The 23,721-nt window shown below is 35.6% G+C and overlaps 1 protein-coding gene and 1 long non-coding RNA gene across 2 annotated transcripts in view; one reads left to right on the top strand and one right to left on the bottom strand.

Annotated features, from left to right (window-relative positions):
• Nucleotides 1–589: 589 nt before the first annotated feature.
• LOC142984922 (uncharacterized) lies at nt 590–1,497 on the bottom strand. The gene is made up of 3 exons (XR_012960171.1): nt 1,349–1,497; nt 1,056–1,147; nt 590–744 (listed from the first exon to the last, which is right to left on the bottom strand). It is a non-coding gene; the product is annotated as an uncharacterized LOC142984922 (long non-coding RNA).
• A 20,206-nt stretch (nt 1,498–21,703) lies between these two features.
• Nucleotides 21,704–23,721, top strand: part of dsb (scavenger receptor class B member debris buster) — a 113,411-nt gene continuing 111,393 nt past the window's right edge. Inside the window, exon 1 of the mRNA XM_076132512.1 lies at nt 21,704–21,873. The gene's annotated coding sequence lies outside the window, so the exon portion shown is untranslated. The remainder of the gene's footprint in view (nt 21,874–23,721) is intronic.

The raw sequence follows: 23,721 nt of genomic DNA, 5'->3' as shown, positions 1-23,721 counted from the left end.
AGGCTATTCTATAGATGCTGAGTGAGGTATATGGTGGGGCACAAAATCAGCACCTCTTCAGTGGTCCATTTATATCATAGCTTTTCTTACAACTATGTTGAAGTGTGCTTCCAGTGTCACTGGATGCAGCTGTATAAATAACAAATGTTTGAATAGAGCGACTGCTTAGTGGACCTCCAGAATCCAGTTACCTGGGTTGTAACACTGTAACACGATACCCTTCGGTAAGACTGGTTGTCAGACTTTCAAGACTTCTGACTAGTAACAACTGCAAAAGACCTTAAAAAATTATATCCGGGCTCCCGATTTAACGTGCCTTCCGAAACAGGCAGAAACTCGGCATATATAATATGGTCTCTCATCCCCAGTACAAACTCGGCAAGTATAGCTTAACCTCAGTAAACGATCCATTAGGCTATTGGTATTCAACCACAAGCTCCTCTCAATCTAATTGGTTAATATTTATCAATTTTTATATCGACAGGCTTAAAGCTTGTTCATGGAAGGAACTAACGTATTGTTCGACTGTGTCGGTGCCACCGTTCCACAGAGTTATAAGTCAGGGGTCAGATACAATGAAACACACATAGAATTTTACATTTTTATTACAAAATCATGGTACAATCCCTGCTGCAGGGCATGCAAAGACAGGAGAATGCGGTGAAAGTATCACAGAACGCGGCACATTTTCGTTTATCAAGGCATTATTCTTCAAGCCGTCAGACGCGAGTATTCTTGAAACACCTGAAATTAAAAATAAATTTAGTCATGTGATTTCAAAGGTTGAATGTTTTCAGGGCTAACAACATAGAAATTATTAACTCTGTCGTTTGTCTATGCGACTGCTGAACAAAGGGTCTCGGTATCGAATTCCAGGGTGGGCAAATTTTTGTTGGGATTTTAATGTATATCGGAATATTTCCAATAGTACCTATCTCGTGGCTTACATGCCCGGTATAAGACAATAGGCTCGCCCCTTACTACATTGTACTGACGTTACAAACGGTTATACATGACTGTATAAAAAGAGTGATGTTATATAAATATAAACATACCATATATTCCACGAGCCTCGTTACAGCGGCCATCTTCAGGACTGCATTCAAACATGGCGGGAGTTACAGCCGCTATCTTGTTGTGCTAGTGTCTGAAACATACAAACAAATGCATGTTAAATTCACATAAATATCATAGGACATTCCTGCTCCTGAAAAATCGTCATTCGTATTTTAATAAAATAAAATTCCTTCACTGTTAGAATAAGTGAAGATTTCCCTTATCTCAACTACATATGCTTTTTACACACAGCTTTTATTATGATTTCAAAGATAAATCACAAATTACGTACCTTATTTAATGTGGCACAATCACAGAGAAATCTACTTTTGCAATTTTATCAATTCTAATATCAAAATTCAGAAATATGACTGTACGTGCAGCTTTGAGGGAGCTCACAGACAGAATGGCGGCTCCATCCCAGACTCCGGTACTACAGACGCCCTAGGACCTGTATTGATTTATAAATCTGTAATTTTAGTACTTTAGCTCGAATGTTGGTCAGTTTTAGAGTCATATTTGATTGATAGTTAAGAGTGCGCAGGTGCGGGGATGCAATGCGGTGAGTATGCCTTCACGAAGATATGCACTTATGTATAAATGAAGAGGTATGTGAACAAAGGTGCTATCGGACAAAATAAAAAACCTTCTAATTTGCATCGGTTTTTCCGACTTCGACACTTCCTGAGACTGAGAACTCATTAAATGCAGCAGCATTAAGTGAAAATTTTACGTTTAATCAAATTTTATCTGTGCGCCATCTATCGTCAACAAACGTATTAATTTCAAAACTTAGCGGAAGTGACATTGGCTTTGGGAGTGCCAGTGTTGCAAGCTTTGAAAAATACACTCTAGTCGATATTAGGTGCCTCTACATAACTTGAACATAAATTGCATTAGTAAGAAACAAACATAATGTAGATTCAGTGCAGGGGACACTAAATCGCTCTGTAATTATTTCTAAACGGGCCTGAAAATCAGTTGTTTGGCTGTACCAATAGCAAGTTTGATGTTCCGATACTAGAATTTAATTATTTAAGTTGCCAATAGACGGCGCTGCTTATTGTGTCTTTAAAACGTTATTGAGAGAAACTTGCATTGCCGCGTAGCTTCACTCACCCAAAAATTGTGTTTCAGCTAGTACATGTAAGCAACTCTTGCGCGATTCTCTACAGTCTGTACTATCGAGTATCAAGAATTTGTCATTTAAAACTTAATTATCTATTCCTATCCTATGACACTTACCAGAGACGTTGAAGTTTTCATGGAAGATTTGTCGATAGTTAGTGGTTGTTGATATTCGATAGTGGTTAAGAATTGCACTACTAATGTTTTGTTTTGTTTGACTGTGTCGGTGCCACCGTTCCACAGAGTTATAAGTCAGGGGTCAGATATAATGAAACACATAGAATTTTACATTTTTATTACAAAATCATGGTACAATCCCTGCTGCAGAGCATGCAAAGACAGGAGAATGCGGTGAAAGTATCACAGAACGCGGCACATTTTCGTTTATCAAGGCATTATTCTTCAAGCCGTCAGACGCGAGTATTCTTGAACCACCTGAAATTAAAAACAAATTTAGACATTTGATTTCAGAGATATTCATATTTTCAGAACTGAAAACATAAAAATTATTAACTCGTCCTTTGTCTATGCGACTGCTGAACAAAAGGTCTCGGGATCGAATCCCAAGGAGAGCAAATTTTTGTTGGGATTTTAATGCATATTGGAATATTTCCAATAGTATCTCGTGCCTTACGCGCCCGGTATAAGACAATAGGCTCACCCCTTACTACATGGGACTGACATTACAAACGGTTATACATGACTGTATAACAAGCGTAATGTTATTTAAATATAAACATACCATATATTCCACGAGCCTCGTTACAGCGGCCATCTTCAGGACTGCATTCAAACATGGCGGGAGTTACAGCCGCCATCTTGTTGTGCTAGTGTCTGAAACATACAAACAAATACATGTTAAATTCACATCAATATTATAGCACATTCGTGCTCCTGAAATATTATCTTATTCGTATTTTAATAAAATAAATATCCTTCACTGTTAGAACAAGTGAAGATTTTCCTGAGCCTTAACACGAATGATTTTAACACACATCTTTGATAATCATTTTTAAAAAAATAACAAATATTTACGTACCTTTTTTAATGTAGCACAATCACGAATTAATTGACTTATGTCATTTTATTAAATATTGCATCAAAATTGAGAAATATGATTGTACGTGCAGCTGCGAGGGAGCTCACAGACAGAATGGCGGCTCCATCCCAGACTCCGGTACTACAGACGCCCTAGGACCTGTATTGATTTATAAATCTGTAATTTTAGTACTTTAGCTCGAATGTTGGTCAGTTTTAGAGTCATATTTGATTGATAGTTAAGAGTGCGCAGGTGCGGGGATGCAATGCGGTGAGTATGCCTTCACGAAGATATGCACTTATGTATAAATGAAGAGGTATGTGAACAAAGGTGCTATCGGACAAAATAAAAAACCTTCTAATTTGCATCGGTTTTTCCGACTTCGACACTTCCTGAGACTGAGAACTCATTAAATGCAGCAGCATTAAGTGAAAATGTTACGTTTAATCGGATTTTATCTGTGCGCCATCTATCGTCAACAAATGTATTCATTTCAATACTTAGCTGAACTGACATTGATAATAGCCTAGCCAGTGTTGCAAGCTTTAAAAAATACACTCTAGTCGATATTAGGTGCTTTTAAATAACTTGAATGTAAGTTACATTAGTCGATTCTTATATGTGCGCCATCTATCGTCAACAAATGTATTCATTTCAATACTTAGCCGAAGTGACATTGGCTATGTTTTTTTTTTATTATTCCGTTTCACGTCTCTGACATTGACTATGGGAGTACCAGTGTTGCAAGCATTGAAAAATACACTCTTATCGATATTTGGTGCGTCTAAATAAACTGAACATAAATTGCATTAGTAAGAAGCAAACATAATGTGGATTCAGTGCAGGGGACGCTAGATTGCTCTGTAATTATTTCTAAACGGACCTGAAAATCAGTAGTTTGGATGTACCAATAGCAAGTTTGATGTTCCGATACTAGAATTTAATTAATTATGTTACCAATAGATGGCGCTGCTCATTGGGTCTTTAAAATGTTATTGAGAGAAACTTGCATTGCCGCGTAGCTTCACTCACCCAAAGAATGTGTTTCAGCTAGTATATGTAAGCAACTCTTGCGCGATTCTCTACAGTCAGTAGTCTAGTAGTCACTAGGTTAGCTCTTGTGTCTAGTATTTGATACTTAAAATGTACTCAATAATTGGTTCCTATGACACCCACCGCCGAAGTTTTCATGTAAGATTTGTCGATAGTTAATGGTTGTTGTTGACCAAGACATTCAACCAATTATGTATCCTGCCTATTCTCACTTATGGAGCCGAGACATGGTCGCTCAATAAAGCATGTCTCCACAAAATTAAAGTAGCGCAAAGAGCTATGGAGCGTGCCATGCTTGGCATTTCTTTCGTTGACCGCGTACCCAACGACGAAATACGCCGCAGAACTAAAGTCGTAGATGTGGGTACGCGGATAACCAAACTTAAGTGGCAATTTGCAGGACATTTGGCTAGACGTGAAGACGGAAGGTGGACCAAAGCAATCACTGAATGGTGGCCATGGAATGGGCGAAGGTCTCAAGGAAGGCCTGCAACTAGATGGTCGGACGACATTGTTAAATGTGTAGGGCCGAAATGGATGTGACAAGCGGAGGACCGTATCAAGTGGTGTGCTGAGGGGGAGGCCTATACACAACAGTGGGTGGATACTGGCCGATTAGATAGATAGTGGTTGTTGGTAGTCGAAGCTAATGTTTTGTATTGATCGACTGTGTCGGTGCCACCGTTCCACAGAGTTATAAGTCAGGGGTCAGATATAATGATACACACATAGAATTTTACATTTTTATTACAAAATCATGGTACAATCCCTGCTGCAGAGCATGCAAAGTCAGGAGAATGCGGTGAAAGTATCACAGAACGCGGCACATTTTCGTTTATCAAGGCATTATTCTTCAAGCCGTCAGACGCGAGTATTCTTGAACCACCTGAAATTAAAAACAAATTTAGACATGTGTTTCAAAGGTTTCAATATTTTCAGGACTGAAAAAACATAAAAAAATATTAAACCTGTCGTTTGTCTATGCGACTGCTGAACAAAGGGTCTCGGGATCGAATACCAGGGTAAGCAAATTTTTGTTGGGATTTTAATGTATATCGGAATATTTCCAATAGTATCTCGTGGCTTACGTGCCCGGTATAAGACAATAGGCTCGCCCCTTACTACATGGGACTGACATTACAAACGGTTATACATGACTGTATAACAAGCGTGATGTTATATAAATATAAACATACCATATATTCCACGAGCCTCGTTACAGCGGTCATCTTCAGGACTGCATTCAAACATGGCGGGAGTTACAGCCGCCATCTTGTTGTGCTAGTGTCTGAAACATACAAACAAATACATGTTCATTTCACATAAATATTATAAGACATTCCTGGTCCTGAAAAATCATCATTCGCATTTAAATAAAATAAAATTCCTTCACTGTTAGAACAAGTGAAGATTTTCCTTATCCCAACCACAAATGTATTATACACACAGTTTTCATTATGATTTGAAAGATAAATCATAATTTACGTACCTTATTTACTGTAGCACATACAGAAAAGAATTTACTTCTGAAATTCTATTAAATATAATATCAAAATTGAGAAATATGATTGTACGTGCAGCTTCGAGGGAGCTCACAGACAGAATGGCGGCTCCATCCCAGACTCCGGTACTACAGACGCCCTAGGACCTGTATTGATTTATAAATCTGTAATTTTAGTACTTTAGCTCGAATGTTGGTCAGTTTTAGAGTCATATTTGATTGATAGTTAAGAGTGCGCAGGTGCGGGGATGCAATGACGTGACTACCCCTTCATAAAGAGATGCACTTATGTATAAATGGAGGTATAAGTGGACAAAGGTTCTATCAGACAAAATAGAAAACCTACCATTAAGTGCGTACATAGCATTTTTAGGTGACAAAACAAATGGTGGACCTTACCAGGGGCTTTATCATCACTTAACAATACGCTGATTATAATTGTTGTCAAAAAACCTGCCTTAGCAAATGTTATTATTAACAAATATGGCTACTTTTCATTTATACGAGGTTATGCTACAATTATTACAATATGAAATCGCATTCCCTGAGAACTCATAAAATGCAGCATTTAGTGAAAATGTAACGATTAATCACAGTTTAGCTATGCGCCATCTATCGTCAACAAACGAATTCAGAAGTGACATTGATAATAGACTAGCCAGTGTTGCAAGCTTTGAAAAATACACACAAGTCGATATTAGGTGCCTCTAAATAACTTGAACATAAATTGCATTAGTAAGAAGCAAACATAATGTAAATTCAGTGCAGAGGACACTAGATTGCTACTCTGTTATTATTTCAAAACGAACCTGAAAATCAGTAGTTTGTCTGTACCAATAGCAAGTATGATGTTCCGATACTAGAATTTAATTTATTATGTTGCCAATAGATGGCGCTGCTCATTGTGTCTTTAAAACGTTATTGAGAGAAACTTGCATTGCCGCGTAGCTTCACTCACCCGAAGAATGTGTTTCAGCTAGTACATGTAAGCAACTCTTGCGCGATTCTCTACAGTCAGTACTATCGAGTATCAAGAATTTGATATTTAAAACTTAATTATCTATTCCTATGACACTTACCAGAGGCGCTGAAGTTTTCATGGAAGATTTATCGATAGTTACTGATTTTCGATAGTCGATAGTGGTAAAGAATCGCGCTACTAATGTTTTGTTTTGTTCGACTGTGTCGGTGCCACCGTTCCACAGAGTTATAAGTCAGGGGTCAGATATAATGATACACACATAGAATTTTACATTTTTATTACAAAATCATGGTACAATCCCTGCTGCAGAGCATGCAAAGACAGGAGAATGCGGTGAAAGTATCACAGAACGCGGCACATTTTCGTTTATCAAGGCATTATTCTTCAAGCCGTCAGACGCGAGTATTCTTGAACCACCTGAAATTAAAAACAGAATTAGGCAAACGATATCAAAGATATAGATATTTTTCGGACTGATAACATAGAAATGATTAACTTTGTCGTTTGTCTATGCGACTGCTGAACAAAAGGTCTTGGGATCGAATTCCAGGCTGCGCAAATTTTTGTTGGGATTTTAATATATATCGGAATATTTCCAATAGTATCTCGTGGCTTACGTGTCCGGTATAAGACAATAGACTCTACATTTACTAAATTGATCTGACTTTACAAACGATTATATATGACTGTATAACAAGCGTGATGTTATATAAATATAAACATACCATATATTCCACGAGCCTCGTTACAGCGGTCATCTTCAGGACTGCATTCAAACATGGCGGGAGTTACAGCCGCCATCTTGTTGTGCTAGGGTCTGAAACATACAAACAAATATATGTTACATTCACATACATATTATAGGACATTCCTGCTCCTGAAATATTAACTCATTCGTAATTTAATAAAATAAAATTTTTTCACCGTTAGAACAAGTGAAGATTTCCCTTATCCCAACTACAAATGCATTTTACACACAGCTTTTATTATGATTTCAAAGATAAATCACAAATTACGTACCTTATTTACTGTGGCACAATCTCAGAGAAATCTACTTTTGCGATTCTATCAATTATAATATCAAAATTGAGAAATATGATTGTACGTGCAGCTTCGAGGGAGCTCACAGACAGAATGGCGGCTTCACCCCAGACTCCGGTACTACAGACGCCCTAGGACCTGTATTGATTTATAAATCTGTAATTTTAGTACTTTAGCTCGAATGTTGGACAGTTTTAGAGTCATATTTGATTGATAGTTAAGAGTGCGCAGGTGCGGGGATGCAATGGGGTGACTTGCCCTTCACAAAGAGATGCACGTATTATTAATTGGTTGTGCGTCATCTAATACACATATGATTCCCCACTTCCTAAGAGAGCTCATAAAATGTGGTAATAAATCTAGTAAAAGTGACACAATTTATCGCGAATAAACTAACATAAATGTATTAACTATAAACTGTGTTTTGTGTGGATATTGTAGTGAACTAAAACGTTAAATGACTTATGAAGACTTGGTGAATATAGTTAGAGGGTGGTGAGTGCGTTTCAATAATCTCAACAACCTCCCGCGGTGCACTTAAGTGATAAGCCAGAGTAGTGGGAATAGAGACGTGTGAACACTCGCTACGGCTGTCTTCTGTTCGTCGCAGCGAACTAGCACTGCGAGTGACGTCACCGGCGAATGACGTCACAACTGTGTTGATAAACTTTCATTGTTTCGTTTCTTCATCTTACTCATACATTTACCACATCGGCGACCCAAACGTCAGAATGCCTGGAAGAAAACGACGCGCCAATCGAAACGATATCTTGAAATGGATTACAGAAAATCGTTGTATCGGTGTCAATATACCGGCATTGCATCTAGAAAGAGCAGAGCTATGGTTTGCCCAAATGGAGGCTCAATTCTACCTCGCCGGGATCAATTCTGACGAAGGCAAGTTCTCTTTCATAGCTGGTAACTTGGGCCTTGAGTACGCGTCGCTAGTAGAGCATGTTATACGGAATCCACCCGCAACAGGCAAGTACGAGAAAATAAAAACGGAACTTATAGATCTGCTTAGAGAGGCTCGGGAGATCAAAGTTACAGAACTCCTCAATAAAGAGCAGATGGGAGACCGGAAGCCGTCGGAATTTTACGTACACCTCAGAATAATGGCTCAATTCCGCCTTTCCAATGAACTGCTGCAAAATATTTGGATTAGCCGTCTTCCGAGTTATGTGCGAGAGGAACTCCCGTCAGGTGACACCAGCTTGGAAGAACTGCTGACCCGTGCAGACCAGATCTACGATGCCGTCGTCTCTGAGGTGTCTTCAACCTCAGCAGCCTCGGATTTATCAGCATTAGTCAACCAGGTGGAATTACTTTCAGAAAAGATTGAGAAGCTCTCTCGAGAACGTGACCGCAGCAGTCTGAGAAGCTCTAGCCGGCAACGTCGAAGCAGTTCCAGGCTGCTGTCAAAACGCTCGGCTTAATTTGTAGTACTACTACAGATGTAAGGATAACGCACAGCTATGTATTAAGTCATGTGGATATTACTCGCTAGAACAGCAGTAATTGTGTTTTAACTCTTTTACCGAAAAGTTCTTGTACTTGTACTCGTAAAAGGTTCATCTAAAATACTCAGCCTAAGTAGTTTTTTTTAAAATAAGGTTGAAATTGTACTTTTTGTATTCTTTTACAGACTGAAACATTCTATTAGGCATTCATTCGATACCAACGAAAATACGAACCTGTATTTCTATATCGTCTTTCTATACTAAAATGTGTTTTTGTCATTTTCATAAAGAGTAACTGATTTGACTGGTAGTCAACTACCCTAATACTTATTACAGTACTCACACTATCCACAACACACCACATGAGGATAAAAGGAATTGTCTCCCGCTGACAAGGGTGTTGTCAAGACAACGTGTTCAGGTCGCCATATTGATTTCCAGTCTATTCTCGCCCTTAACGGTGTCTGTAATTGTGTGATGTATCACTAGTTATTGTACGCTAAACTTAATTAATTAAGTCACTAAAATATGCGTTAATCATAAGCTGAGCTAATAAACTTTCTTTCTATAATTGATGTATCATTTAATCTCATACAAAATTTCATTTACACATAGTACAAATAATATTTTTGATAGGAATTTTGCTGTTCTATTTAAATTAACTAGCGGGAGATTTTAATGTTAATTAATAAGAGCTCCAATGGGCTGGCCTGGGCTATCTAATACATATATGTCGATCAGACCAATCTGGTCACCCATCCACAGAACAACCTCAGCAAGCATATACATATCCTCAGATATGGATCGCATAAAAACACACCTATTTTAATTAGTATCAAAAAATCTGCCCTAGCAAATGTTTTAACTGAAAAACGTGTGACCATTTTTGACTTTCAATTTGAACAGATGCGTTTAACGCCATTGTCTTCATATCCTAACAATTGTATGCTCAAACCACTACAATATTACACTGTACTACATAAATAAACAATAGTTGTAATAACAAATAATTTATTAAATGCAAACAGCATTTTAATGAAACGTTACGTTTAATCGAAATTGAGCTGTGCGCCATCTATTGTCAAAAAACGTATTCATTTCAATACTTAGTCAAAGTGACATAGACAATAGGAGTACTAGTGTTGCAAGCTTTGAAAAATACATATAGTCGATTATCAGCCTAGCCTTTCTTCCAACTATGTTAGAGTCGGCTTCCAGTCTCACCGAATGCAGCTGAATACCAGTATTTTACATGCAGCAAACGTCTATCGAACCTCCACAGCCCAGTTACCTGGGTTGTAGCCTAGTCGATTATAGGTACTGCTCAATTACTTAAATGTAAGTTATAGCAAACAGAACGTAGACCCAGTGCAAAAGACACAAGTTTGTCAGATCCACTAATAGACATTTCGAAGCACAACAGTCGTCGCCGTCGTGACCTGCAACCTTTTCTGAATGGGCCTAAAGATTATTCACTACAATCGAACGTAATTTTTTTAGTTATTTGACGTACCTATAGTATGCTTAACGGTCCAATTCATACATACATAAAATCATGCCTTCTTCCGATAGGGGTAGGTAGAGACCAGACAAGTTACGATTCAGTATTCCGAATATTAATTTTAATATACTAGCAACACTAGAATTTAGTTCTCTTTGTTGCCAATAGATGGCGCTGCTCATCCTACTTTTAAATAATAATTATTATTAAAGAAAACCACGTGCAATCTATATTGAAGCTTGTAAATGTAAGGAATTCTAGCTCGATTCTCTACAGTCAGTATCAAGATTATGACATTTAAAAAAATGTCCTAAATTTAATTCCTATGACACCCGGCAGAGGCGATGATCAAGTTTATATGCAAGATTCGTCGATAACTACTGGTTTTCGATACTCGATAGTGGTCAGAATCGCGCTACTAATGTATTGTTTTGTTCGACTGTGTCGGTGCCACCGTTCCACAGAGTTATAAGTCAGGGGTCAGATATAATGAAACACACATAGAATTTTACATTTTTATTACAAAATCATGGTCCAGTCACTCCTGCAAAGTATGCAAAGACCTGTTTGTTTGATTATTAATTAAATAAAGACCGTTTTCGTTTATCAAGGCGTTATTCTTCAAGCCGTCAGACGCGTGTATTCTTGAACCATCTGAAATTAAAAACAGAATTAGACATGTGATTTCACAGATTAAAATATTTTCAGTGCTGAAAGAAAATGTTGGTACTATGCCGTCTAATACGAAGGGTTTTGGGATCGAATCCCAGGGTGAGCAAAATTTTATTGTAATTTTAATGCATATTGGAATGTTTCCAATTGTATCCTGAAACTTGATGTTAAATAAAAATAAACATACCATATATTCCACGAGCCTCGTTGCAGCGGTCATCTTCAGGACTGCATTCAAACATGGCGGGAGTTACAGCCGCCATTTTGTTGTGCTAGTGTCTGAAACATACACACAAATACATGTTAATTTCACATAAATATTACAGGACATTCCCGCTCCTGAAAAACTGCCTTATTCACAATTGAAAACTGTTAGAGCAAGTGATAATTAAATTATCCTTATCCCAACCAAGAATGCTTTTTACACTCAACATTTATTGTTATTTAAAAGATAAATCATAATTTACATACCTTATTTACTGTAGCTCAATCACAAAGAATTCAACTTTTTATTATAATATCAAAATTGAAAAATAGAATTGTACGTGCAGCTTCGAGGGAGCTCACAGACAGAATGGCGGCTCCATCCCAGACTCCGGTACTACAGACGCCCTAGGACCTGTATTGATTTATAAATCTGTAATTTTAGTACTTTAGCTCGAATGTTGGACAGTTTTAGAGTCATATTTGATTGATAGTTAAGAGTGCGCAGGTGCGAGGATGCAATAGGGTGACTAACCCTTCATAAAGGGATGTCTGGATGCAGACTGCCGCGGTGATTTAGTTGTATAACAAACTATAGTATATGGGTGTCTACACCATGAATACCCGTTGCTACGTTTATGAGAAAAAGGCGTGAATTAATCTATGTGATCAATTTTTCTTTCACGTCCGTTTCACGAAAAAATGTTATTAGATTTGTATAAAATATGCGTTTTACTATTAACAATATTAGGTCCCATATAATAGGAAGCGAGCCTATTACAATATACAACATGCACTTTAAATTTTGGCGCTGTGGTTAACGTGATCATTTTGCCGAAATAACGGTTGCGCCGCTTGAGGTTCAAATTTTCAAATCCCATCCGGAACAAATATTTGTGTCATGAGCACGAGTATCTGATCTGAGCCTGGTTGTTAATGTATCTATATAAGTATGCATTTAGAAGTATATAAGTAGGTTTATCAGTCATTTGGTGACAATAGTACAAGTTCTTCTTAGTTTGAAATCAAATGACCGTGTGTTAGTTGACCAATGATATTCATTTCTTTTTTTATCTATGACAAATAAAAAAAGACACTTTGTCCTACCTGGGGGTCGAACCTTAAACTCGTGGTTAGCAGTCGGATACACTAACCACGCCACCGAGGTCTTATAATTGACTCTAAAATAAACAAGATGAGTGGTTTATATTATATATATATACCTCTATATATATACATATATATATGCTGATGGAAGTAAAAAGTTGCAACATAATATTTTTAGGTCAAATGCCGCGTGCGTCACTAGTGTCATTAGTACGTTTTTTCGAATTAATTATAAACAAAATAGCTTTATTTAACACTAAATTATAACCGCGGATTCACTTACATAAGATTTGTATTGGACGGAAACATCAGTAGGGGATGTCCTAGTAACCCCCGGTTTCTGAGGTACATTTAGCGGTAGTTTATCTATTCAATAGTGTCAAAACTCATACAAAAAAACGCTATTGAATAGATAAACTACCGTTAAATTTACTCAGAAACCGGGGGTAAAACATATTTAGATTATATCGTTGATGTCTTAAAAAAGGTCAGGTGCTACTCGTAACCGGCGGTCCTGTATGACAACATGTATGTATGTGAATGAGGCAAGGGAAGTTTGTAAGGATCGTACCAAGTGGCGTTCTTTAGTCTTTGTCTACACCTATGGAAGATGTAATATTATGCATGTAATGTTGATCAAATGTCGACACTTATTATAGTCAATGATATAGAGAGTTAATTTACCGCCAGTTCGGAAGGTAGGGCCAATGAGAAGAGCTGACAAGAAACTCCTGAACACTCTTTTTATCTTGCCATATAGGACAAACTACATACATACATAAAATCAAGCCTTCTTCCCAAACCGGTAGGCAGAGACCAGAGAACACCACTTGGTACGATTCTTACAAACTTCCCTTGCTTCATTCACATACATACATGTTGTCATACGGGACCGCCGGTTACGAGTACTACGTACAAGACAAACTTGTTTAATACATTTTCTTGTAAGCATTTTTAATAAGTATTTTGTGTTTTTAAAAAAGTAATTCTCACACGTTTTTACTGTTTTTTCTATTAATTATTTATTTAATTAGGGACTTGTTTATTATATTATTTGTTATTTTATCTAACTGCAGGTAGCGACTTTTTAATGACTTCTAAGATAAAATCGTAGGTGTTGAAAGAAAATTCGCATTAATTAATTTTTCAGTATTTTGGTAATTATTTCTAATTAGCTGACCTGTGTGACTCATATCGTGTTTATTCGCTATTTTTGACCTTTAGGGGTTGATTTGTAAAATGTAATAAGTCATTATCGTGGCTTAGTTAACAACAGCCGCGCAGATCGCTTACACGGTCATACCAAACTATGAAAGCTTGTACTATGGTAACCAAATAACTGATAAACATACTTAAATACTTCTAAATGTATACTTATACAGATAAATTGACAACCAGGCTCAGAACAAATACTCGTGCTCATCACACAAATATTTGTCCCGGGTAGGATTCGAACCCACCACACGCGGTTACAGTTATTACGGCGAGGTGACCACGTTAACCACTGCGTCAAACGTGCAGTTATGTGTACAATCTAACGTTGCAATAAATCTACTTTATTTCACAATTTGAAGTAATTATTGTAAAGTAAAGTATAAATAGTTATTAAGTTACAAGCAAGTTATAAGTTAGGGATTTCTATTAAAACACTAGGTTCACATCGTATTACAGACGGATGGTTTCCATGGCGCAGTGGTTGAAGTGGTCGCCACACAACTACCAGTGATTCGAGAGGTCGTAGGTTCGATTCCCACACGGAACAAATATTTGAGCGAACTACTAATAAGTTGTTTCGGGTCTGGTTGTATTTTGTCCATTGTTTGTATGCTTGTAAAAGTCCCCGCGACGTAAGAGCAATTTATTAGTGCGGGAGTTGTCTTTTTTTAAAGAAAGGAAAAGACAATTATCAGCACTAATAATATCACTAAGTACTAATTAATGACTAATAGCTATATTTAAATAGATATTTTTACACAAAAAAGTTCAATAGAAAATGTTAAACATATTTTTGTTCGTGACTATCCAATATCAGTTTTAGTAAATTTCACCACCTGACTAAAATACTAACTAAATATTTTTCGGTTTTGTCGCAAAATTGGTGGTTTTTGTAAATTTTCACCACTGGCTAAAATTTTTGTTAAATATTATTTTGGTTTTCTTGTCATTTTACCTATATATGTCATACTATTGGTGGTTTTCGTAAATTTTCACTACTGTCTATAAAGTACTTAACTAAATATTTTTTTGGTTTTCTTGTCATTTTCCCTATATCCTTATAACAATATTACCTTACAGCATACGTAATCATTATTTATTATCCAAGCCTTAAGTAGAATGATTTACAATGATGATCGTCACTTGTTCGTGAGTACACTCGGAAAAACCTATTGATGCATCCGTCACTTTTTGTAGAGCTATGTTTACAATTGTTATGGGAAAATAAATAAATTTAATTCACTAGTTCGGCCCGCAACTTTGTCCGCTCGAACATATTACCCGGGGTATAAAATCTATACTAATATTATAAAGCTCAAAAGTTTGTTTGTTTGTTTGAACGCGCTAATCTCAGGAACTACTGGTCCGATTTGAAAAAATCTTTCAGTGTTAGATAGCCCATTTATTGAGGAAGGCTGTAGGCTATATATCATTACGCTACGACCAGTAGGAGCAGAGTACCAGTAAAAAATGTTACAAAAAACGGAGATAGTTATGACGCATTCTCTCTTATGTGACGAAGTTGCGCGGGTCAGTTAGTATCCTATATGTTCCTATATTTATAATCTTTATATATATAATTCTTCTGCAAGTGTGTATGTCACTGAACTTCTCTTAAACGACTGGACCGATTTTGATGAAATTTTTTGTGTATGTTCAAGGGGATCTGAGAATGGTTTAGATTCACAAAAAAAAAATTATAATATTCTCGCGTCACAGTTTTCGTTACCGTACTCCTCCGAAAGGGCTTGACTTGCTTCTCACGAAATTTTGTGAGCATATTGAGTAGGTCTGAGAATCGGCCGACATCTATTTTTCATACCCCTAAGTGACACTTTTTTTTATATGGCAGAACAACGTCTGCCGGGTCAGCTAGTTATATATAATTGTTTCGGGTCTGGTTGTACTTTGTATCCGCTACATCCCCGCAGGAACTGATTTTAAGTACTTTGTATTTATATTTTAATTAGATATTTTTAAAATAGTTTTACTGCCTCTGTGGTGCTGTCGGTAATGTATCCGACTGCTGACTTTGAGGTACTAGGTTTAATTTCCTAGATTAGAAATTAGAATCGAACCCACGACCGCCCCTTTGGTAGCATGACCTAAAAGGCCGTCAATCTAACTTCAAGGGTATTGAACATATAAAACATTTTAATAAAAGACTACATCCGCATTAAGAATTGCTCTTGTGTCAAACTTTACAAACATACAAACAACGGACACAGTACAACCAGACCCGAATCAACTATTTGTGGATCGCACAGATATTTGTTCCACGCGGAAATCGAACCCACGACCTCCCGACCCATTGGTAGCATGACCTTTAAGGCCGTGAATCTAACTCAAAACCTTTTGAAAAACAATAAAATACTAATTAGTTCCTTAACAACACAACCTTCCCTAACAAATCTTAAGTTAGACCTATTAAAGGTATAATTTATCTAACAATTTACTTAGTAACACAATAACTGATTGTAAATTATCTGCATTGTTCTTGTAGTGATATAATTACTGAAGAAATAGACTGTTTTTTAAGTCTATCTGTTGTATGGTAGAGTCACGATAGCCGAGTGGTTTAAGCATCTACATAAGTGGTCGAAGGTTCGTAGCCAAAGCAGCACTAATGACTTTTCGAAGTTATGTGTATTAGAACCAATTAGAAATAATTATCAGTCGTTCCAACGGTAAAAGAAAGCATCGTGATACAACTTTGAAGGGATACAAAATCCCCGACCGGCACTTGACCAGCGTGGTGGACTTAACGTCTAAGTCCTCACTTCAGGAGGAGACCCTTGCCCAGCAGTTGGATAATAATTGGCTAAATTTATTTATCGTGTCGTATTACTCGTATCGTAGAGCTCGTGGCTAAATAACAAAAGCAGCGCGTCGATCACTCAGGTTAAGTTACGTTTGGCAAGGTTTGTCACCGGATGGGTGAAATCAAAGTCAAGTAATAAACGGTCATCCATCTTTGGAATGTTTACCGTAAATGTCGCTTAACCCATTCAACTTATGTTATATTAAATTAATGGTTAGTGAAATAATGTTTCTATTCAATTAACAATTTGTTGATTGTTCTGTATATGAGGAAATGCTCGCACTATGTTAATATATTATTACCTATTTTATCTCTATATACTATTGCTATAATAATATGTATATCTTTGTAGTAAAACAAGCATGATGTGATAGTAATAGTACTAGAAATAGTTCAATGATTCACTTGTTTTCTAAAAATGATGTCAGTTGATGTATGTATGTATTCTATGTGAAATAAATCAAATATTTATTACATACAAATCTACGTAACTTATGAATCATTAGCTGACCCGCGCAACTTCGCTTGCGTCACATAAGAGAGAATGGGTCGATTTTTTCCCCGTTTTTGTAACATTTTTCACTGGTACTCTGCTCCTATTAGTCGTAGCGTGATAATATGTAGCCTAAATAAAGCCTTCCTCGATAAATGGACTATCCAACACTAAAAATATTTTTTCAAATCGGACTAGCAGTTCCTGCGATTAGCGCGTTCAAACAAACAAACAAACGAACTCTTCAGCTTTATAATATTAGTATAGATAAGGGACTTTACAAACATACAAATGAAGATGACGAAGCAATTTCTTTTAAATTACGTAATTGACTACTTGGCCAGCGTGGTGGACTCAAGGCCTAGCCCCTCCCCCTCGTTTGGGAGGAGACCCTCGCCCTGCAGTGGGACAGTCATGGTCATTAAAAATAATATTAGGTCGGGAAAAAGTCTTTTCGCATTATAGTATGTATGTACTTGTATTAAAATCTTTTCTCTACACAAAAAGCTCGATATTTGGGTACCTAACGAGCTTACTGAAAGAAACCTAATGTACCGTGTACTCATTTGTGATTCTTGAAGCCAAAGATATTTTATTACAAGTTCATACATACTACAATGCGAAAAGACTTTTTCCCCGGCCTAATATATCATACTAGCTGACCCGCGCAACTTTGCTTGCGTCACATAAGAGAGAATGGGTCAAAATTTCCCCCGTTTTTGTAACATTTTTCACTGGTACTCTGCTCCTATTAGTAGTAGCGTGATGATATATGTATAGCCTATAACCTTCCTCGATAAATGGACTATCTAACACTGAAAGATTTTTTCAAATCGGCCCAGTAGTTCCTGAGATTAGCGCGTTCAAACAAACAAACAATCAAACAAACAAACTCTTCAGCTTTATAATATTAGTATAGATTGTGTCTGAATAGTCAAAACAAACTCTTCAGCTTTATAATATTAGTATAGATTGTGTCTGAATAGTCAAAACAAACTCTTCAGCTTTATAATATTAGTATAGATTGTGTCTGAATAGTCAAAACAAACTCTTCAGCTTTATAATATTAGTATAGATTGTGTCTGAATAGAGTTTACAGCAAATTATAGTAGATTTAGCAAATTCTAATTTCATTTAAACTAAACCTGGAAATGTATTTGTGTATTTTATAAATACTCTATTTCATACACCTCTGCCTAAACCATTGAGTCTCGTATAACAGGCGTGATATTACGCATGTATTAACCCAAAGTCTATAAAAAGCAGATTTTCCATAGTTTTTGTTTAGTATCTGTTTTACAAACAAAAGGTCATAAAACTTAAATTGAGATGTCTGTTTAACCCGCGAGCACACGCGCTATGAGCATTTCCCTCACGGTGAATTTAAAATTTCCGCAAATTATTAATTTATTTGTCTACGGTTGTCATTTGCCCAATAGCTGAGTTTTATACTTCCCCTGTCCCGTACATAACTGTTTTTTTATGATATTGTGCATCCATCGCTTGGTAGAGGTGGTTTGTTTCGGCAAGTCTCGTCGCGCGGCATTTTGCTCATCGCGCGACTAACAGCGTAAGTATTATTTTTTATTGTTATTTTTTTTTCTTACAGTATTATACCTTATTTAAAGTCTTTATTTTTATTTTATTGTTGAATACTGGTGCAATATGAGTTTATTAAGCAGTTTACATACAAATATAATAGTTTTTTTACAGATGGATAGACAAAAACAACAAATTTATTGAAAGTGATGGAGAGAGTGAGCACAGCGACTACAACACTTATACTGAGCAGTTATCTTTCTCATCCTCTTCAACAAATTATCAAAAGATTCACAAATGAACCTGGCTTTTCAGAGGATGTAAACCTGACGGTGTGCGATCTGCGCGATCTGTCCAAGGCGTAAAAATAGCAAGACGAAAAAGACATGTATTACATGTAAAAAAAAAATATGCACTGAACATGCTTTTACTTTGTGTGACATATGTAAAGCTCGTGCATTTGATGAAGATTAATGATTTGTTGTTAACTCCTTAATTTTTTTTATAAAAGTTATTTTTTTTTAGTTTATACCAAAAGTGCATTTAAGAAATGCCAATTTAGTTCCTGTTTTTGTAATTCAAATATTATAGCATAACGAATGTTTAATATTAAAAATAAATATTTGATTTGATTTATCACTTTCTTTTTATTATAATTAAGCAGTAAAATATATAAAAATACTATAAATTGTGTACTTTTTGGTTATTTGTAAAACGTGAGCAAAATGCTCTATACGCGAGTGGTCGTGTAAGTTTTAAAGGCGCGTGTGCTCCCGGGTTAAAGAACTTAAAAGGACATAATAACATACCTTAATTTGATATTACAGTAAAAAAACTGTACTAAGTACTAAATATAACTTATAATATAAATTTAGAAGAACTCAAAATAATTTACCTGCTTTTTGTGTCGTCTCAAAATAAATAAGGTAAAAAATCTTGTATACTTAAATAATTTTATTATCACTTGTTCTAACGGTGAAGGAAAACATCGTGATGAAACCTTGCATACCTGAAAATTCTTAAAACAAGTCTTGAATTTATGCGCAATTGATAACCGTTTTGGCTTCAGAAAAAGTTTTAAAGCTTATATAACTGCACGTTTGGCGCAGTGGTTTAAGCGGACACCTCGCCGCGCAAACCGTAGCGCCGCGTGTGGTGGGTTCGAATCCCACCCGGAACAAATCTTTGTGTGATGAGCACGACTATTTGTTCTGAGCCTGGATGTCAATTTATCTATATAAGTATGTTTGTATATATATTTAGAAGTATATAAGTATGTTTGTCAGTTTTTTGGTTACCATAGTACAAGCTCTGCTTAGTTTGGAATCAAATGACCGTGTGTGAGTCGTCCAATTATATTTATTTAATCAGTCAAAGCAACTCATGAATACTTTTTCAAAGTTAATTGTGTATTAAAAATAATGATCACTTTTCTAACGGTGAAGGAAAACATCGTGATGAAACCTTGCATGTCTGAGAGTTCTTTAAAACATTTTGAAGGCTTCATTGGCTTCAGGAACCATTTAAAGCAAGTGGAGGTATACGTTTTCAAAGTTATGTGTGAATTAGAAAATAATTATCACTTGCTTTCATAGTGAATGATAAAATCTTAAATAAATTTATCCGTGCCTGAAATTGTTTCACACAGTTCTGGAAAAGTACAAGTCACTATCTTGACCTGTATAGTGGAGAGGCCTAACCCCTCCCTCAATTGAGAGACCCTTGCCCAGCAGTGGGATATTAATGAACTCGTTTATAAAACTTACTTTTATACATACACGCTACTTCACGTTAATCCTAAACCTAACTGCTAAATTTTCCAGTAGTTTAATTTGACCTACTTAATATCCCACTGCTGGGATTATAACCCGTAAAATATTACTATAAGTCCGCCATGCTGACCTATGACTATGACATTGTATTAAATACCTGCAAAAAATCACATTTATAAACATGACAAAAGTATCAAAATATTTTTTTGTATGTACCCTGCAATTGTCAATTATAAATCCACTGGCTAACTCCGCAAACTTCGTATCGCCTCAAAGAAGATTTTTTCTGCGTAAGAACTACCCCCGTTCTTCAAGGAATATTATAAAAAAAGAATTAGTGAAATCGTTCTCGCCGTTCACGCGTCATGGCGTGACTAAGGGAAATAGGGATATATTTTTATATACATACTGGCTGACCCGGCAAAAGTGGTTTTGTAATATGAATGTAAAAAAAAGGTGTCACTTAGGGGTATGAAAAACAGATGTTGGCCGATTCTCAGACCTACTGAATACGCATTTCAAATGTGGTAAAAATCGGTCAAGCCGTTTCGGAGGAGTATGGCAACGAAAACTGTGATGCGAGAATTTTATATATTAGATACTAGTGATGGCCTGACTTCGTCCAGGTATAGTGCAATTTTACCCCGTTAATTTCATTCCATTGAAAATTTTTCCCATCCAAACCATGTCCCGATAGTTAGAAACATTAAAAAGCAGCATCCAATTTACTTTAGCTGTTCAAAAGTTATGCGCGTATACATTTCGGTAATTTTTATTTATATAAATATAGATTACTAGCGGACTCAACAGACGTTGTCCTGGCTAATAAATTAGAAAAACATTAACCTGCGGACAAAATTGTGAATCTAAACCAATCTCGGATCCCCTTGAACACACAAAAAAATTCATCAAAATCGGTCCAGTCGTTTAAGAGAAGTTCAGTGACATACAGAAGAATTATATATATAAAGATTTTTGCACTTAATTATACAAAAATAACACTACATTAGCTAAAATGTGTACAAATTTAAAATCACCTGTTCTGCTGACTCTTAAATGATGTAGCGTGAAGTATTGTGACGTTTGAAGAGAATGGCCGCAGGTTTGAACCAGTCGGGCTTTCATGCCCGTTGAGTGAGCACGTCAATGACTCTATGTGCCAAAGTGGATTTCGTAAGAATAATATTTTAGTGAAAAAATTTTTTGGTGATTTTTTGCAAAAAACAAGTGTTTTTTAGTGATTTTTTTTGTGTAACACGTGATCCATAAAAGGATTTTTTTTTATTAAGGTATTGTATTTTTTTTTTGCTTTTTTTGGGATTATTATTGTGAAATATTTTTTAGATTTTGTGTAAGGTATTTATTCTAGAAATTTAATTGTAATAATTAATTAGGTCACGTAAAAAAAATATTATCAAAACAAAAAAAAATCCAAAAAATATTTTTCTAAAATCACGTCTAAAAATTTTCAAACACGAAAATTAATAAAAAAATAATTGTTGCATCACACAAAAACCAGTTTAAACTCACAAAATAGCGGTCGCGTTCCATATTCATAAAAATACGTGAAAATAACCATTTTTATATTTTCTTACAATAATATAATTTTGCATAAATATTATTATGTGTTGTTATGTCATTGTAAACGCTTTCACTGCTGTATTTAGGCCACTCGGTCACGAAAGTGCTTGCGAGATGATCGCTATGATGTATTTTACGCCAAATACTTTCATTTTTTACTACTATATCGCTTTACGTATGGTTAGAATTTTTGCTAGGATATTTTTTGGTAAAATATTTTGTGGAGAGAGAAGTGTTTTAGTAAAAAAAATTTTTACCCAAATGTTGAGTAGGTATTATGATTTTTTTGTTCATAATAGTAAAACAAGCACAAAGTGTAATTATAAATATCCGGTATAATAATAAATGATTATATGACAATAAAAATATGCACAAGATAATTTTAAGAAAATATACGATAAAAAAACGTGTTTAAGAACATCGAGATAATAATATTAAACTTAACATAAAATAATATTATTAAAAACTTAGTTTAACTTAACATTAATTATTAAAATCAAGGAATATAAGATGTTTTAGTAAACCATTATTATACTTATAATTCATTACTCAATAGCATTATTATACAATTCTCAAATACATATAATTACGTGTTATGTAATTTCATATAATTAGTCGGATATACAAAATTATAGTTTCCTTTTATTTGTTAAAAAGGCAAGTAACTAAAGTAATATATAACTAGAACTATAATACTTATATAACGTACATACATACATACTTAAAATCATGCCTTCTTCCTATAGGGGTAGGCAAAGACCAAAGAACGTCACTTGGTACGATCCTAACAAACTTCCCTTGCCTCATTCACACATACATGTTGTCATACAGGACCGCCGGTTACGAGTACTACGCACCTGACAAATGCATAAAGTATATTTAATTTTGTGTTATCCATTAATACATTAAAATTAAATATTTTTGAGTTATGATTACTTGTTTCCGTGATTTGTATGTTTGTAAAATTCCCACAATACAAAAAGTAATGTTAAAGTCTTTGATTATTTTATACATACATTATTATATAAAATTAAGTCTTCTTTTCATAGGGAAAGACCAAATCTCGATCCTTACAAACTTCCCTTGTCTCATTCACATACATACATGTTGTCATAAGGACCGCCGGTTACGAGTAGCACCTGACCTTTTAGCAAGACATCATCGAATTATTTTATTCAAAAAAATTATAATGAAATAATTTTATACAAATACATTAAACATAATAAATAATCGCATAGTCATTAAACTACATCTTTTATTTAAATTATCTAGATTTTTATATCAGTCTCATAGGTTAAGGTTGAATACAAAAAATCTAGATTTTTTTCTAGTCTTTTACACGTGCCTATGAGGTCTGGGTGGTAGGGTATATGACTGCTGACTAAGCGGTATCGATTCCCGGTTCGGGCAAAAAGATATGGTCTTTTCTAATTTATACTAGAATACTAGCTGACCCGCGCAACTTCGCTTGCATCACATATCAGCTTAGAGAATTGGTCTAAATTTTCCCCGATTTTGTAACATTTTTCGTTGCTACTCCGCTCCTAATGGTTGTA

Source organism: Anticarsia gemmatalis, chromosome 28 (assembly GCF_050436995.1).
Source record: "Anticarsia gemmatalis isolate Benzon Research Colony breed Stoneville strain chromosome 28, ilAntGemm2 primary, whole genome shotgun sequence".
In the NCBI taxonomy this organism is placed as follows: domain Eukaryota; kingdom Metazoa; phylum Arthropoda; class Insecta; order Lepidoptera; family Erebidae; genus Anticarsia; species Anticarsia gemmatalis.
The sequence above is the reverse complement of the archived record's forward strand: the minus strand, read 5'-3'. Positions and strand labels throughout refer to the sequence as shown.